This window comes from Ailuropoda melanoleuca, chromosome 4 (genome assembly GCF_002007445.2).
Source record: "Ailuropoda melanoleuca isolate Jingjing chromosome 4, ASM200744v2, whole genome shotgun sequence".
Lineage (NCBI taxonomy): Eukaryota > Metazoa > Chordata > Mammalia > Carnivora > Ursidae > Ailuropoda > Ailuropoda melanoleuca.
This window is the reverse complement of record NC_048221.1, coordinates 139,933,512-139,950,383: the sequence shown is the minus strand read 5'-3', so window position 1 is coordinate 139,950,383 and position 16,872 is coordinate 139,933,512. Positions and strand designations below refer to the sequence as shown.

The 16,872-nt window shown below is 52.3% G+C and overlaps 1 protein-coding gene across 1 annotated transcript in view; it reads left to right on the top strand.

Annotated features, from left to right (window-relative positions):
• The window catches only part of RNF144A (ring finger protein 144A), a 93,143-nt gene that overhangs the window by 30,973 nt on the left and 45,298 nt on the right, over positions 1 to 16,872 (top strand). The gene's annotated exons all lie outside the window — the stretch shown is intronic.

Genomic DNA, 16,872 nt, shown 5'->3' with positions numbered 1-16,872 from the left:
GTGTGGGGATTGCTGCCCTCAGGGAGAGCACATTCTAGAGCGGGACAGAATCCACGAGACAGTGATAAGTGCCGGGGAGGAGAAGAAAGCCTGGAAGGATGTCAAGAAGTGTGTGTGGGGAAGGTTGAGGAGACCCTCAGTTTCCAGGGGGGGGAATCTGATGTGGTCATGGTGCTGTAGGTGCACAGCTGTGGGGGGGCCTTGAGAAAGCCCCCCCCCAGCCCCTCCCTTCATCTTTGTGCAGGTTAGGGGGTGGTGAGCTGGCCCGGAGAGGAGAGGAGGCGAGACTTGGTCTTACACAACCCTACAGAACTCGGGCCTGCTTCCTTCTGGAATGCCAGGAAATTTGTGCACGGCTGTGGGTGTGTCCGAGGCCAGTGCTGACTTGTGAATGAGGAAAACATTGGTTGGACAGAGTGGGTTCTATTATTTTTGGTCCTGTGATTCTATCCTAATGATTCTCAAGTGACTGAAGAGTTTTACGTCCGTAGGAGAACACAGTCCCATTAGACCCATTATCGCTTCAGCAGCTCTGTCCTTCCCTGAAGCCGACGTCTGCGGCGGCTGCGTCTGTGCTCTGCGGCTGAGGACTCCACGCACAGGGCCTCCGCGCACCGGTCCTGGGAGGGAAGACCCAGGCTGTCACGCAGGCTGCAAATAAATACGGTTTATAGACTTGTGTTATTACGGGTATTCCCAGCAGGAATGCCTCCCTTTGGAAGCCTGCTCCCAGCTTGTGGCTCCCAGCTTGTCGCTGCTGTTTTCCTGGGAATAATCTGAAGTTCGCATCTCTGCTTCCCTTCAGGAAAGGTTGCATCAGTTTATTTGATCATGTTCCATTCCCTCGGGGGTGGGCTTTGAACAAAGCTTCATGTTCAGGAAACAATGAGCGGGTTCTGTGGTCGGAGCACCGACCCTGGTCGTTGGGGCTTTCCTTCTCTTAGTTGAAGCTCTGCTCCTGCACCGCAAATCCACGCCACCATGTCAGAGCTCATTTTGAGTAAGTTTTGCTGTTTGTTTTTCTATCTAATAGAGCTCCCGGCGTCGTCTGGCAGACAGATACAACGTGGGGGCGGGCAAGGCACTGGGAACAGGTGGGGTGTGGAGGGGTTCCCAGCATCGCCACCATCACTTCTCTCCATGATGACTTTCGGGGCTCTCTGTCCACCTCGTGAGCTCATCTGCACTTAGGGTCTCCCCGCCAGGGCTGAGACGGGGAGATTGGAGTGGCCCTGCCAGAACGTGAGTTCTAGAATGGCGGTGAGGGGCTGAGCCTGGGGTCTGGATATGCAAGTAATGTTGGGGACTCGTCTCTGACTTGGTGGGATGGAGCTGTGGTGGGCGGCCCTTCCTGACCTGCTGGTGGTCCTGTGTGAGGATGCACCGAGGGCCAGCCTTCCTCACGGAGAGGTTAGGAGGCTTACGTCCGAGGAGAGATTTTCCCCTCCGGATACGAGCATTTGCAGTCTTTGACATTGACTTCGGGGGAAGACAGGAGCCTTCATGTGGTGATGACCTGTCTTCTCATTAGGGAAGTTGAGTGCTGGATTGACTCCTGCATTTTAGCCAACTAAATGGTTTTATGGTTAGCCTCATTAAGCCAGATGCCTCCCGTAACACCTGGAGGGTTCTCCGTGATGAAAAATACTCTTCTCAGGCGGGAAAAGTTAAAGCATCGGTGGTGCATGTCCTCGGAGGGCGGCCTCTTCTGGTTTCTACAAACTAGGACAGTCAGGTGAGCGGTCGCCTCTTGTGTGCTGCAGACGGACGGGCAGGGGCCCTTCCAGGCTCCAGCAGGCAGAGCGGTGGGGTGAGTGGTGGGGTGAGCGCTTGGGATCTGGTACAGCCCGGGCCTGTGGGGCGGAGGGGACTGTGGACTTCCCAAGTCAGGAGACTTGGGATGGAAGCCTGGAGTGGCCGCTTGCTACAGTGGGACTTTGGGCAAATCGTTAATCTTCCTCAGTCTCACCTCTTAATGTGTTAAGTGAAGGTAATTGAGCCGACTTCCAGTCTCTGTCGTGTTGATTGAGCGCGTGAGGAAGAGCAGGTGGGACACAGAAGCCAGAAAACAAGGCGGCGGGTCCCGAGGGCATCACGATATGCTGTTCGAGTATTTGATCAAAGACAGTTCTGTGGGAACCTCGTCTCTCCTGTCTGTGCGGGCGGAGTGAGCCGTCCTTTGCTAGACTCCTTGGCTGTTGGGGAAGGGAATCGTCCCCCGATGAGACCCTCATCACCCCGTGGAGGCGGGTCTTTTCCTACCTAGTTAATTAGGCAGTGAAGGAGAGAACAAAATCACGTATGGCAGTGTTTTCCTTAGAGTGTCAAATGGTAATACCCTCCTCCTGGAGCTTACGTTCTTAAGGGGGATGAGAGCCAGTAAAACGAGATGTGCTCGTAGTGCATGTCAGAGCGTGCTGTGGGGTGCCAGGGAGGGGAAGGTGACAGGAAGTGATGGGGCGGTTGGTGCGGGCGGTTAGAGGGTGTGGGCGGTTAGGGGTGCAGGTGGTTGGGGTTGCGGGCTGTTTTACATGGGTGATCAGAGGATTGTAAGGAAGTGGGGGATATAATGGGTTGTAGGCCATTGTGCTTTGGAAAACATAAAGGTCAGTGGCGTGATTGTCACAGTCGTCATACTGCTGGGGTGACACACCATCCCTTAGGCTTGTTGTGCTTGTTTTCTAAAAAAAGAGCCCTTAATGACAGTTCTCAGACTGTTAGGACACGGGGAAGGTAGTTGAGGCCTATGGACCAGAATGCCGTGGACTCTTCCAACTCCGTGCACAGCGGGTCACAATTTATTAGTCATTAACAGTGAGCTCTGATGATACCCAAAGATAGCGATCCATTTGGAGTTATAACAGGAAAGATCTGGGACAGGTGCAATGAGTTCCACGTCAGGGAGAACCAGCCCTGTTCTTCAGGTGGGACTCGCCTGTCTGTCCCCTGCCTGCGATCGGCAGGTGTCACATGGTTCTGCCTCCAGATCCAGAGACATGGAGCCTGAATGTGGCTGAACTCCCATGAGGGCTGCTGGGCTTGTGTGGGAGGCCCAGTGTGAGCTCCTGGCCGTGCTCCCAAGAACAGCGGAGCGGGGCTTTGGAGGCTCCTGGGGGCTTTCCCATGAGAGGTATACCCAAGGCTCAGGGCGTGTGGGCTGGGCCCCCTGGCCCATGCTGAACTCTTTCTAGAACACATCCTGGGAGCCTGTGGGTCTCAGCGGGCGGGAATGTCCTTTACAGGCTGCACCCCTCTGCCCCAAGTCCTCGTTGTGTCCCGTCCTGGGGAGATAGAGGTCCCGTCATATGGGTGAGCGGTCACACTTCTGCACCTGCTCAGTGGCGTTTTCAGGACTTGGGCTGCTCCAGCCCCTGCCATGGCCCTGACCTGGAACCGGCTCTCGGGGAGGGTTTCCAGATTCTCTGTGGGCCTTGTTCAGGATCCCTCGGTTGGCCGCATGTATGGAAACCGAGTTACCCACCAATACAGCGAGGGTCAACGGACTTTTCTGGGAAGGGCCAGATAGTGAGTATTTTAGGTTTTGCTGGCCTACATTTCTTTGTTCGCTTGTGATTTGGTTGTTTCATAATCTTTAAAAGTGTAAAAAAAGTATCCTGAATTTGAAGGCCGTCCAAGGAGAAGGCTTGGCCCTTGGTCCACAAATTAGGCTCGGAAGGCCCTGGGGAGCTCTGCCTGGCCTGGCACCTGCCTTGTCTGCCTCTTGGGGAAGGAGGGGGTGGGCTTAGGGGGTCTCACTGATTTTCCCGCAACCAGTGGGCAGATGCTGGAGAGCTCTGAAACCACCCAGACCTGCTCCCCCTGCCCCACTACTGTTCTATCTGCTTGGTCGGAACCCGGGGGCCGCCTTACTGCCCTCGCTCACACTTGATTCTTGGCCTTTTCCTTCAGAGTCTGTCCAGAATGTGAGCACTTGTCATTGGCCATATTTTTTGTTGTGCCCTGCAGGACAGGCCGCGACCTCTGTGTAAGGAGCACCCGCCCCCCCTCCCCATCCCTGCTGAATGTGCCCCTCGAACACACCGTCCTGGCTAGCACCCACTTACCTGATTTATGTATTTTCTGCGCCCGCCCCCACGGAGTGTAAGCTCCCAGAGGGCGGGGCCGTCTGTCCATCTGGCTCAGGGCTGACATTGCCCATGACTGGAGCAGTGCTGGAAACCGACACTGTGGGGTCCCCTCGGTTGGTGACTGGGTGGATGGAGGTCCCCACCGTCCATGGCAGCAGGTGTGAGCTGAGTAAGGTTTCCTCCACTCCAGCAACATAGATCCGCATTTCAAAAATTCCAGTGTGTGTGTACACAAGTTAAAAGACGAAATTCAGCCAAGTAAATTTGAAGACCTAATTGGCTTTCTTGAGCAATTCCTGAATGGGGCAGCAAGTGGAGAGACGCTCCAGCAGCGGAAGGTGTTTGCAGGAAGGACGGTGGGCAAGAAGCTAGCAGCGGAAGACAAGAAAGGGCTTGTTTCAGGCCAGGACAGGACACCTTTTTGGGGAAGAAAGAACAGCAGGTTATTTTGTTTCGTTTTTTAATATTTTATTTATTTATTTGAGAGAGAGAGAGAGAGAGAGAGAGAGCAGGGGGACTGGCAGAGGGAGAAGCAGCCTCCCTGCTGAACAGGGAACCCCATGTAGGGCTCGATCCCAGGATCCTGAGATCATGACCTGAGTGCAAGTCAGACTTCTTCACCTACAGAGCCACCCAGGTGCCCTACAGCAGGGTTTTATCCTGCAGATGGCCTTACCACAGCTGATCAGGACCTTTCAGAAGGACTTTTAAAAGGCCGTGTTCCAGCGAGAGGCTGAAACTGTAATCAAGTCTTGGCTTGCGGTACTGGGAGCCAGTGACTCTGTGTTTGGCTTCTTTCTTCTTGTTAACAACATATACCTTTTCCGGGTGTGCAGAGCCTGTATGTTGCCGACCTCTGGAGTGTTCTTGGTCCTGCCCTGCCCGTGCACCATCAGACCTAAGGCTGGGGCCATTTATGCCTCTTGGTTATTTGAGACACATGGTTGGGCCCCAGTACCTTCCTGCCGATGCTGTGTCTGCCTTCCTCACCGAAGCCCCTTGCCTCCTCTGGCCACCAGGAGAGCCGGTTCCTGCCTGTCCTGTGTTTCCAGGGCCCCCTGCCCTCCGTCACCCTCCCCATCCAGCTCCTGGACAGAAGGCAAAAACAAACTCCAAATATACCTGAACTTAGAATACCAGTGCAGTAAGAATAAGAAGTCTTTGGAAGCTGCAAATCTTACTTATTTTCTGGCTGAAGTAGATCACATAAGTTAAAACCTCAGCCTAATGTTGAACGAAGGTGATTCCTCTTGCCTTCCCGAAAGGTTCTTTGAACAGATTCCTTGTCCTTTTCTACCTTTCATTTGCTCCCTTTTCTTCAGGCTGAGATCTCCCAGGGAAGGTGCTTTAACCAGAGGAAGAAGGTTCTGGTTATCAGTCAGTGCTTCTGGCTCTTGCAATCCCGTGTCTAGAACAGTGCTTAGTACTTGTGGAAACCTACCGACATTGGCTAACTAACTTACTGCAGTGAAAGGATTGGGGTGTGCAGATATAGGAATAGGAGGGGGAAGGCCTCTTGAGGTGGAACTGGTTGCTAAGCCAGGAGGGTGCTGAATGCTTACAGGGTCTGATGGACAGAACAGTACTCAAAGGCGCGGGCACATCATGTGCTCGGAAACAGACCCCTAGTAGCGGGGTTTGATCAGCGAATGTGCTGTCTCGCATTGAGACCCGTTTCCCACCCCCGGGAAGGCCTTTCTTGCTGTGGCAGCAGCAAGAGTGGGAGGCCTCTCTCGGGAGCAGAGTTACACCTGTTCAGGTGGGTCAGAGGAGCAAGGGGCTCGCGGGCCTCAGGAATCCCGGAGCCAAAGTGGAGGTAAGGCCATAGGTCCATGGAGGGATGGTGATGGGCCACAAGAGTTGCATGATCAATGAGAGGCAAAGCCAGTTTCTTGACTCTTCCCAGAGGCCTGTTCCCACCCCGCTGCATGCTCCTTACTCCGTTACATCTTAATCCCTGAATTCAAGGGATTGACAAAGCCCCAAACACAGGAATTTCCCAGGCTCGTCATCCTAGCAACAGGGCTTCTGCCTGGTGCCTCGAAGGAAGCAACCCCTGTGTCTGACCTGCCGCCCACGTGAGCTGGCCAGAGGCGTGCTCCCAACCAGCAGCGACTTACAGGAGCAGGGAGCCTGCCGGAGACGCCGTGAACCAGCCTCCCGCAGCCCACACGCGTCCTTTGTCTGCCGGAGTGTGATTAGGGTCAGTCTGGAGCAGGGAACCCGGGTGCCTCACTGCTGTTCAGGCTTTATCGTAGATGCCCGTGTATTCTGCTGTGTATCCTTACCTGGAGGAAAGCAAAGGGACATAATGACTATATCACCGGCAGGGTTTGGCAAGAATACATTAGGGAGTTCATTCTCAGGTAGAAGGAAGTGGTGTTGGCCCCGGGGTGTGTGTGACCTCTTAGCAAATCCCTTAATGGCTCAGAGTAAGGAAATCCTCTCTGAGAGGGACAGACAGTTGGGGTGCCTGGGTGGCTCGGTCGGTTAAACATCTGCTTTTGGTTCAGATATGCTATCAGGGTCCTGGGATCGAGCCCTGAGTCTGGCCTGCTGCTCCCCAAGCTTGTGCTCTCTCTCTCTGTCAAAAAAAAAAAAAAAAAGAAAGAAAAAATCTTGAAAAAGAGGACAAACAATCCAGAGACCCCCTCCAGCCTCAAGGTGTAATGATTTTCTATGTTTGACTGTTAAAGCGTCACTTGCTGGTAGCCAAAGGGTAATGCTTATGTGGGCAAATTGGAGTCGAAACAATAGGTCCTTCGTGTTTGCGTTTTCCTCTGCATTTCATTCCGGGACGGAGGTCAGAGCACCAGCCTTGTCTGGGTCGTCTGTGGAAGCCGATTGTAACGTGGAAGCTACCACGACATTTGAGCCTTGCATGTGGAGTATTTTATCCGCCTTGGCAATGAGAGCGTGGGTTTTCTGCGGTGAATGCCGACTGTGGCCCAAGCCAGGCCTCCCACCAGAGAGGCAGCTTCTGGAAGCCAGTCTACAGACCTGCCCAGCAAGGGGAGGGAGTCTCTAGGCCCTAGCCCTGGCCGTCACTGGAAGTGTCTCTGGGCCATTTTCAGCCGGAATCTGTCACGTCTGTGTGGGTTTCCTGGGGGTTCAGTGTCCAGTTGTTGCAGCTCCAAATGACGGAGACACCCTTCTCCCTCCCCGTGCAGGTGTGTTTGAACGGGACCAAGCCCACACAAGCTGCGCGTAAGGCGTCTGTGGCTGTGTCTCCCGTGGATCGGTGAAGAACGGGTCCTCTGCACGGTGGCAGCCCAGACAGGCTGTGGCCCTCTCTCAGGTCTGTGGCTCCTTCTTTGTTGATTGTGTCTGCTCTTCCCCGCTCCCCTGCAAACTCTGAGTGCAGGGAAGCTTGTTTTGGGGAAACAACTAAGAGCACCCCCCACCCCCCCCGAACATCAATGGTGTGTGGTTGCATCTGAGTGAGTGTTTGCCCCTCACACTCCACACCCTTCTTGGAGCCTCACTGTGTTTGCCAGAAAGTTAAAAACCACACAGAGTTTCATGGTTAAAAATAAACAACAAACCTGTCCAACTAGATTCACACAGTATTTCTCAGATTTTTGGTGTCACCCTTGATAAGGCCATTTGGGAAAACAAACACAGGCTTAAAAATGTTACTCTTTCCAGTTGACTCTGCATTTCAATAGGCTTATTTGGGTTTCAGTGGAAAAGTAAAGTTGGTTTTCCTTCTTCTTTTTTTTTTTTTTTTTGCTAATAAGTGTTTTATTTTCATGCAGTTCAGATTTAGATGTACAGATTTAGATTAGATTCGGTTAGCAGATTTGGATTTCAGTTTAGGAAAATGACGCAGATAGGAAGGACGGGGAGCTCGCCCGCGCCCGCTCCCCTGCCTGGTGACGTCCACAGGAGCCGCTGCACTTGTCACAGCTCATGACCCGGCCCTGGAATGTCAGCGATGGAAGTGCACACCTCACTCCCATGTCCGTGCTTTTTACCCAATGTCATTCTCCGTCCCAGGGCCCGTCCCATCCTGGACACCACAGTGCATTCCGTTCTCCTGGCTCCTTCGGCTTCCCTTGCCTCTGAGAGATTCTCCGACTCTCCTTGCTTCCCTGACAGTTGTGGGGAGGGCCAGTGGGTATTCTGTAGCTGCCTCTCAAGGGGGTCTGTCTGATGTGTTCCTCATGATGAGACTGGGGTTGTGGGTTTTGGGAAGAAGACCACGGAGACACAAGTGCGCTTTCTGTCCCATCACATCAGGTGTCCACGCGGTCGTCGTGACTCACCACGGCTGATGCCGCTTGGATCGCCTGGCTCAGGTGTGTGCCAGCTTTCTCCAGCGTGTGGTGACTCCCCGCTCCGCGTCTACACTGTCCTCTCTGGAGGAAGTCACCCTGCTCAGCCACACTTAGAGTCAGCGTTAGGCTCCAGCTCCTGGCGGGGAAGCCACAAAAACTACTTGGATTATTTTCTGAAGGAGAGAAGTGTGTTTTCTCTCCCATTTACTTATTTTTTCAATCCTTTCTTTACATCAGTACAAGCGTATGAACATTATTTATTTGTTACTTTGTGTTTTTTTTTTTTTAAGATTTTATTTATTTATTCGACAGAGATAGAGACAGCCAGAGAGAGGGAACACAAGCAGGGGGAGTGGGAGAGGAAGAAGCAGGCTCATAGCAGAGGAGCCTGATGTGGGGCTCGATCCCATAACGCCGGGATCACGCCCTGAGCCGAAGGCAGACGCTCAACTGCTGTGCCACCCAGGCGCCCCGCTACTTTGTGTTCTAATCCATACGCTTCGCCGCTCGGATCGCTCCCGTGTGAGGCGCTGGGAGGTGTGTGTTTGGCTCCCCTGTGGCTGTGACGGACGCCCAGCAGTGTGGCTGGTGGTGCGTTCGAGTACTTCCTTGCCTTGTGGTATTACAGGACGTTTCACAATCAGCTGGAACATTTCCTGCGCAGGTCCTTCAATCTGCCATTGTACGCTCGTTCCTTTTGTCAGAGCGTGGCCTTAGGAACTCAGATCTGGGCACGTGGTGTGCTGGCTGCCGGCGGGGGTGTCCTTGTGTATACATGTGACTTGCTTCTTTGCCCTGTCAGCTGGTGGAGCACGGAAACAGCTGTGTGCCCATGAGCCTGCGTGCACGCACGTGTCTCTAAATGGTCCTGTTGGGAGCCGTCTGCACCTGGATGAGGCAAACCGAGAGTTCCCGCTGATGTCTCCAGCTCTGATCAGGACCACGTGGGTCATTCCAGCCACCTCCCCTTGCTTGTGTGGGACCTTCCACTCCCAACAGAGAGAAACCTGGCTCCTGCCTTCCTCTGTCCGCTTGCGTATTTGTTGATCCCAGTGTGCGGGGATAGTAGTCTCAGCATTGTTGACCCACTCGCCTGGGGAGACAGCTCTATCAGCGAGGGCTCAGGGCCTGTACACAGTTCTGTCGCTGCCTGGTCTGCCAGATTCCACTCGTTTCCAGGTCAGCACTTCCCCCGCCCCCGCAGTGAGGTGGTTGTGTGCGCTTGTAGTAGCGTTGGATTCTGTCTTCTCTGCCTGCATCCCGTGTGCATGCATCCAGGCTCACTCTCTGTGCTGTGAAGTTTTGTTTTATGGGTTTTGGTAAATGCCGAATGGCATGTGTGTATCATGGCAGTATTATACAGAATACTGTCCATGCCCTAAAACACCCCTTGCATCCCACCCATTCGGACCTCCTCCTCCTCCCTCCCTGTCCCCTGTGATTGCTGATCTGTTCACTGATTCTGCAGTTTGCCAATTCCAGAATGTCACATAATTAGAACCATACAGGATGTAGCCTTTAAAAAAAAAGACGACGACGACTTTGTTTCTCAGAGTTTTAGGCTCATAGCAAAATTGATGGCAAAGTACAGAGTTGCCTCATACGCCCTGCCCCCATACACGCACAACGTCCTTCACCTTCACTGGTGACGTCCTGCCCCAGAGAGGGCATCTGTTCCATGGATGAAAGCGCACAGACACATGAGAAACATGAGAATCACCCGAAGTCCGTCGTTTACCACGTCAGCTCAGGCTGCCACCACAAAACACCGTAGACCAGGCGGCTTAAGCAACAAGAGTTTCTTCCCCCAGGTCGGAGGCTGGAAGTCTGAGATCATGTGCTCGTGCGGTCAGGTTCTGCAGAGGGTCCCTGTCTGGTTTACGATGGCCGCCTTCTCCCCGTGACCTCAGACGCAGAGAGAGGCAGTGTGGGGAGGGAGAGGGAGAGACCCAGATGGTCCTCTCCTGTAAGCCCCACTCTGTACAACCTCACGCAGCCTTAATGACCTCCTAAAGACAGAGTCACATTGAGGGTTAGGGCTACAACATTGGAATTTGGGGAGGAGGGACACAGTTCTGTCTGTAACATGTACAGTGGGGCTCACTCTTGCTATCATACATCGTGTGGGTTTTGACAAATGTATAATGACATGTATCATTTTTGACAATGTATGACATGTCTGACATGTTTGACATGTTTGACAAATGTATAATGACCGTACAGTATCGTTCTGAATAGTTTTACCGTCCTAAAAAAAAAATCCTCTGTAGCTCGGCTCTCTATCCCCCTGCCCCCTGGCAATCACTGGGGGTTCCCGAAGGTCCTGTAGTTTGAATCAACAGTATGCAGCCTTTTCGATCGGCCTCTTTCCCTCAGGAATATGCATTTACGTTTGCCCCGTGTCTTTTCATGGCTTCCTAGCTCATTTCTTTTTAGCCCTGAATAACACTTTATTGTCTGGGAACACCACCAGTTACATAGACTGGTACTGAAGGTCATCTTGGTTGCTTCCAAATTTTGGCGTTTGTGAATAAAGCTTCTCTACACATCCCTGTGCGGGTTTTCCTGGGAATGCAAGTCTTCAGACTAGTCGGGTAAATTCCTGGCAGCCTGGTTGCTGGACATCGTGAACTTTGACCCTTGAGCTGTGGTCCTCTCCTTTGGAGGAGGTAACATCCACGCTTCTTCCTGAAGGATCATGAAACCGTGCATTTGGATGAGTCGGCGTCTCTACAGTTAACTTGCTACTCAGCTGCCATTCTCATGTTTCTGCTGCCGCTGACAGCCCCAAATTATGAGGCTGCAGCTTTCCACCGCCTCTGCCAAAATGAGGGAGGCCCGGGGAGCTCGGAAGCAGAACTGAAATTCCTTTCTCTTTTGTCTTTGCAGACCGAGGAGGCCCCGTTCTCCTGTCCCCCAGAAGGAGATACAAAGGAGGTCTAGCAGGGTAGTTCAGTGCCCGTGTGTTCGTGTCTTCCACACTGCTAGTCAGTGGTTGTGCGTGCTTGAGCAGGTTACCCAACCTCTGTGCCTTGGTTTCCTCATTTGTGAAATTGGACTAATGGCAAATGACTAAAGTCTCATAGTCATCATGCAGATAAATGAAATAATGTATGAGTGACTAACATAATGCCTAATGCACTTGAAGCAGTCGAGATGTGTATATATATATATATATATATACACGTACGTATAGACACACGCATAATACGAAGATCTGCCTGTGGCTAGCACTGTTGAGAGGACAGAAAATAGCACTTAGCCTTGAGTAATATATTGTCAAGTTGAGGAGATAAGCTAACACACAGCCGACATGGAAAGCCACGCACACCCAGAGAGACATAAAAGAGAATAAGTGAAAGTCAATATGCAGAGTCTAGCCCAGAGCCTGGCAGACATGGACGCTCCATTGTGGTGTTTGAGGGCGTCAGCCCACACGAGCTTTGGAGCCAGTGGACCTGAATGGGGAGTGCAGGCATGACGCAGACCAGGGGCTCTCAGACTTCACTGTGGATGAGATTCCCCAGGAAGGCTCCCCGCTCCCCCACCCCTGCAAGTTTCTGATTTTGTAGGTCTGGGTTGGGGCTCAAGTTGTATACTAGCAAGTTCTCCTGCAGTGTTGATGCTGATGTTTTGGGGGGCGTGTGTTCAGAACCAACCGACCAAAGACAGCAGAGACTCTGAGAAAGAGGGCACAACTGAGGGGGTGAGAGAACTGAGGGAGACCTCACAACACCAGGGGTTAATAGGGGGCATGGAGGGCTGGGAAGTCATTCAAGCATGTGGTGGGGACGGGGACGGGGAAGGGGTGTGGGTGGGAGGGAATGGGTGAGGCTCAGCTAGCTTGGGTGAGCAGGAGCTTGTCAGAGTCATCAGCAGAGGGACAGGTAGGCAGTGACAGGCCGACAACTACCCTGCCTTCCTTTGCTGTCTTTTCAGGGGTGAAGGTGGGGAGGATAGGGATGTGTACAGCCCCGAGCATAGGGGTGGGACGGCTCTGGCCCCGTCACCAGGGTTTGCTTGTGTTAACATGCAGACTGCCTTCCCTTCCAGCCTTTCTCCTTCGAGTCCGTGCATCTTGTACCGCAGTGCCCACTCTGCGTGACCCAGCAGCACGTAACAAGTTGCTTCCCTCAGAAACACTTTGAATTACTTACATTGAGTAATGCTTATGATTGACCAGATGTTCTTAAAATAGTTGGCTTCATATGACTTGACCTTCACATTAGGAAAACAAAGACTGTTTTCTCTTTTATTGTGCATTGTGATTTTCTTAGCAAATTCCTAGTTCAAGTTTGCAGCTGTTCAGTGTTTGTAAAATCATATTCAGCCCATCCTGTGTGCAAGGGAGGTCCATGACAGGCTTAAAACAGTATCTTTTTTTTTTTTTTTGAAAAATGTCCCGTTGTCTATGTTTAAATTCTGATTTGGGGCGCCTCAGAGAGTATCTAATCTTGAGGGGAAAGAACAGTGATGTGGTGCCAGGAAGTCAGAATTTGACCTGCTTCAAGAGTAGTTCTTGGGCAGAGAAGTGAGGGCCCACAACTGACATGTGTCCAGGGCAGCAGGAAGCCACACTGTCTTGAGGTCAAGTGGAAATCATGGTCCAGGAAGAAAGGAAGCCAGAGGTCAAGCCTGCAGTTTGTGCGAAGGGTCACGTCTTCAGAGATGCTGTAAACAGGAAACAGAGCCAAACCCAGAGGCTGGGAGGAATGAGAGTCTGGGAGCAGACGAGCCAGGAAAGGACAAGTGGTCCAGTGTGGCATCAAAGCCCTTTCTGGGGTAGGTGAGCACTCACGTAGTGCACGGTCTGCCTAGGACTTGCAGTCGGGGCTGCAAGGACTGTTGAATGGTTCGTCCCTAGATGCCCCCCGTTCTGCGCGTTCTGGGGTGCTTCCAATCGGACCACACTGACGGCGGACAGTGAAGCAGGAGGCTTCAGGGGTACTTGGGGGGCTTAATCATTTAGGCGACTGATTCTTGATTTTGGCTCAGGTCCTGATCTCAGGTGGTGAAATCGAGCCCTGGGTCAGGCTCTGTGGTCATTGTGGAGTCTGCTTGGAATTCTCTCTCCTTCTGCCCCTCATGTGTGTACTTTCTCTCTCTCTCTTTCTCCCTTTCTAAAATAAATACATCTTTAAGGAAAAAAAAAAAAGCAGGAGGCTTTGGTTTTGGTTTGCTTCTTCCAAAGATTTCCACCATCACAGGGTCTTCCTGAAAGACTGAGTTTACTCTGTAGTTTCTCTGCTCAGCCTCTTGTCTCTCCTGTTAGTCCGTACGCGTTCATGTCCAGGGTCTTGAACCTGACATATGATAGTGACTTCCATCTACCAGGCAGGTAAAAAGTCCCAGAATTTTAACTACATTTCTTCTCACTCTTCACAACAGTGTACGTGGGAGGTTATGGTGTTTAGTTTTAAGAAGTAAAAACACTAAAGTTCCTAGAGGTTATGTAGTTTCTTCAAAGTCAATGACCAAGTTGCAGAACAAGGGTTTGAACCCAGGTCTGCTCCCTTCCAAACTGGGAAGCTCTTTCCCCTGAGACCATTGCTATCGTGCTCGCCGCCAGGTACCCCCAGCTCTCCGGGAGGGACACGCCCCTCAGCAGCCTCTGCCCCAAGCCTGCCATGCTTCTCGTACAGGTCCTGATCCCTTTTTAAGGCTAGCTAACATTCATAGTCAAAACCTAATTGTCGGGGGCGCCTGGGTGGCACAGCGGTTAAGCGTCTGCCTTCGGCTCAGGGCGTGATCCCGGCGTTATGGGATCGCCCCACATCGGGCTCCTCCGCTGGGAGCCTGCTTCTCCCTCTCCCACTCCCCCCTGCTTGTGTTCCCTCTCTCGCTGGCTGTCTCTATCTCTGTAGAATAAATAAATAAAATCTTTAAAAAAAAAAACAAAAAACAAAAAACCTAATTGTCAGTCTGGACTGAGCTTGAAGCAATGTTACGTGAAAACAAAATCGTTCAGGAGTCAAACAAACGGAGATGTAGCGGACTATAAAGAAACAGCACTCGCCCTGACTCAGGAGCCCAGGGTCTAGGAAACGCTGTGGACATCTAAAACAATAATAATGATCACTAATGATAATACGCGTAGATTCAAGGTGTGGAGGAGTGTTCCAAATGAAAATGAACTCAGGGGAGTGCTCCTCTTGACGCCGGTTCCCTCTGCACCCCCAGATAGCCGAGTGACCCCAGATCACGAGTGCTGGTCCCGTTGGTGGCGGGTCAAATTATGAGGCTTGTTTAAATTGTTTGGAAGGCTCCAGCCAATCCAAAAGTTGTTTGAATTTGTTTCAAAAAGAGTTCTTTTCTAACAGCGGAAAGTACACCTTAGACTAAGGTGTTCCTGGTTATTAGTATCCTGGGCGGGGTCCCGGGTCATCCTGGACGCTGTCCCTTTCCTTCCCTTGAGGCTGATCTCCATCCTACTCCCAGTGCGGATTCCAGCCGGGCTTCAGCAGCTGTCCTCATTTGCTGGGGCTCTTAAAGCTTATCTGCTTGTCTGGTAGTTCACACCACTGACGTTCCTTTGTTCTTTGTCACTGTGTCTTACCTCCTCTGAGGTGTTCGAGATTGTGCAGTATCTTCTCCCCCACCCTGGACGCCCAGCGTGGAGGCCACAGAGCTGTGTCCTCCCGGAACACTTGCTGAGTGATACCCAGTGAGCTCTGACTGACGAACCCTGAGAAAGGGACATAAATACATTTCCAGGAGTTCTCCTGACAGCTCCTTGTCCCTACGGATAACATGTACAAATGATGGAAATGTCTAACACCTCAGAGTCTTTCTTGCAGATCCGTAAAAGGACGGCTGAATGAGACCTTGCAGGGGAGGGGGAGAGGGGGTCTTTCCTGAGCATTTCCTGTACATGCCAGGTCTGCACGGCCACCCTGGGGGACAGGGTTGCCCACCCCATCACACACACGTGGCACCAAGGCCGGTGACGGACACGCAGCTGCTCCGCATTGGTTCTGGGCGGCCTGTTCATCTCAGGGCAGAGAGTTCCTTTTGCTCCAACCGCGGGGCCGTCACACTCTGTCTGGTGAGCGATGTTAGCGATGCCTCGTGAAATGTCACCTCCCTTCCAAACTCAAGCTTCATCTTCTTCATGAAGCTCTTCCGTTTTGATGATTCTCCCCGACTTATTCTCACCTTTACCCCGTACCGGGAGCACTGATTTCTCACATAAATCATATCCTGCCTTCTAGGATCAGTTAGCTTTTTATTTGCTGAAGAGTGTTCCTGAATTGAATCTGAAGACCCAAAGGCGGGGAATTGTGTTTCCTCCGTCTCCGAATCTTTCCAAGACGCTAAAATCATTTTGTGTACCTTCCGGTCGTTCATTGGTGTTTGGATTTGTTTTTTCCTTCGTGTGTTCCATCTCTGTCATAACGTGTACCTGCCTTTGCTGCTCTCAGTATGTAGCTGGACAAGACAGGTGGTCCTTTCACGGCCTCGCCAACTAGCAGGGAGTGCAGGTGTCTTCTGCTGTCCACAGCATTTGTCCCTCAGTTCGAAGGCAGGGTTGGACAGAGAGGGACGCCGGGTTATCCAAATCTGTTTGGGTCCTGAGAGCTGGATAGCAGGAGCTCCCTCTTGGCGTTCAGATGGCCAGGGACTGGGTCTGAAATTTTAGCAGAATCTGACTCAGTTCTGAGTGTGGGGGGCAAGGGGCACGCATACCGATTGCAGGTGCACAATAACTCTCATGGGCTTCAGTCGAGTGCCCGGGGTTCAGGGTGAGAATGCATATCCCTAGAGGCAAGGATTTGTTCGTTCACGCGACAGGCAGTTGTGGCGAGGCCATCGTGGGTCGGGGGCTGGGCTACGAGCTGGAGGCACACACCTGCCCTGCCTCCCCAAGCAGCGAGCCATGGGAATCAGTGTGATAAATATAACTAGAACAACCCACGCTCTCAGGAAGCAGCCTGTGGGCAGGTTAGGGAGTAGCCGGAGGATGTTTCGGGAGGACGGGCAAATGACGGTGGCTTTTATTCGTGCGTGTGGGGTGTCTGGTAAACAGGCACTGTTAGATGCACTTGGCCCACATGCATGAACAAGTCTGCCCTAAGGCCCTTGCCCCCTGAAGCTTACGTGTTAGAGAATCTGGCAGAGCGTAAGGAGGCAGTGGTGTTGGGCCGATTCTGGAGGGTGAGGTAACACCAGGGCAGTGTGGCTGGAAACCAGTGAGGAGAGGCACTGTCCATTCGGAGGGCACTGAGGATGAGGAGGGGGGCTTCCCGCACTGCTTCCCCTGGGATGTTCCTACAACAGAAATCAGAGAAGAGTTTTATCTGATCAGACTGTTGTAACAAAAGCTTCTTTTCCACATTTGCTAAGGTTTTGCTCTCCTGGTCTAGGTGCTTGGTTGGTGGGAGGGGTCTTACTCAATGCCCAGAGGAAGGATGGAGGGACAGAGGGATGGAGGGATAGAGGGAAGGTGGGATGGGATGGGAGGGTAGACACAATCATTACCATCAGCATAGGAAAGGGGGTTACCC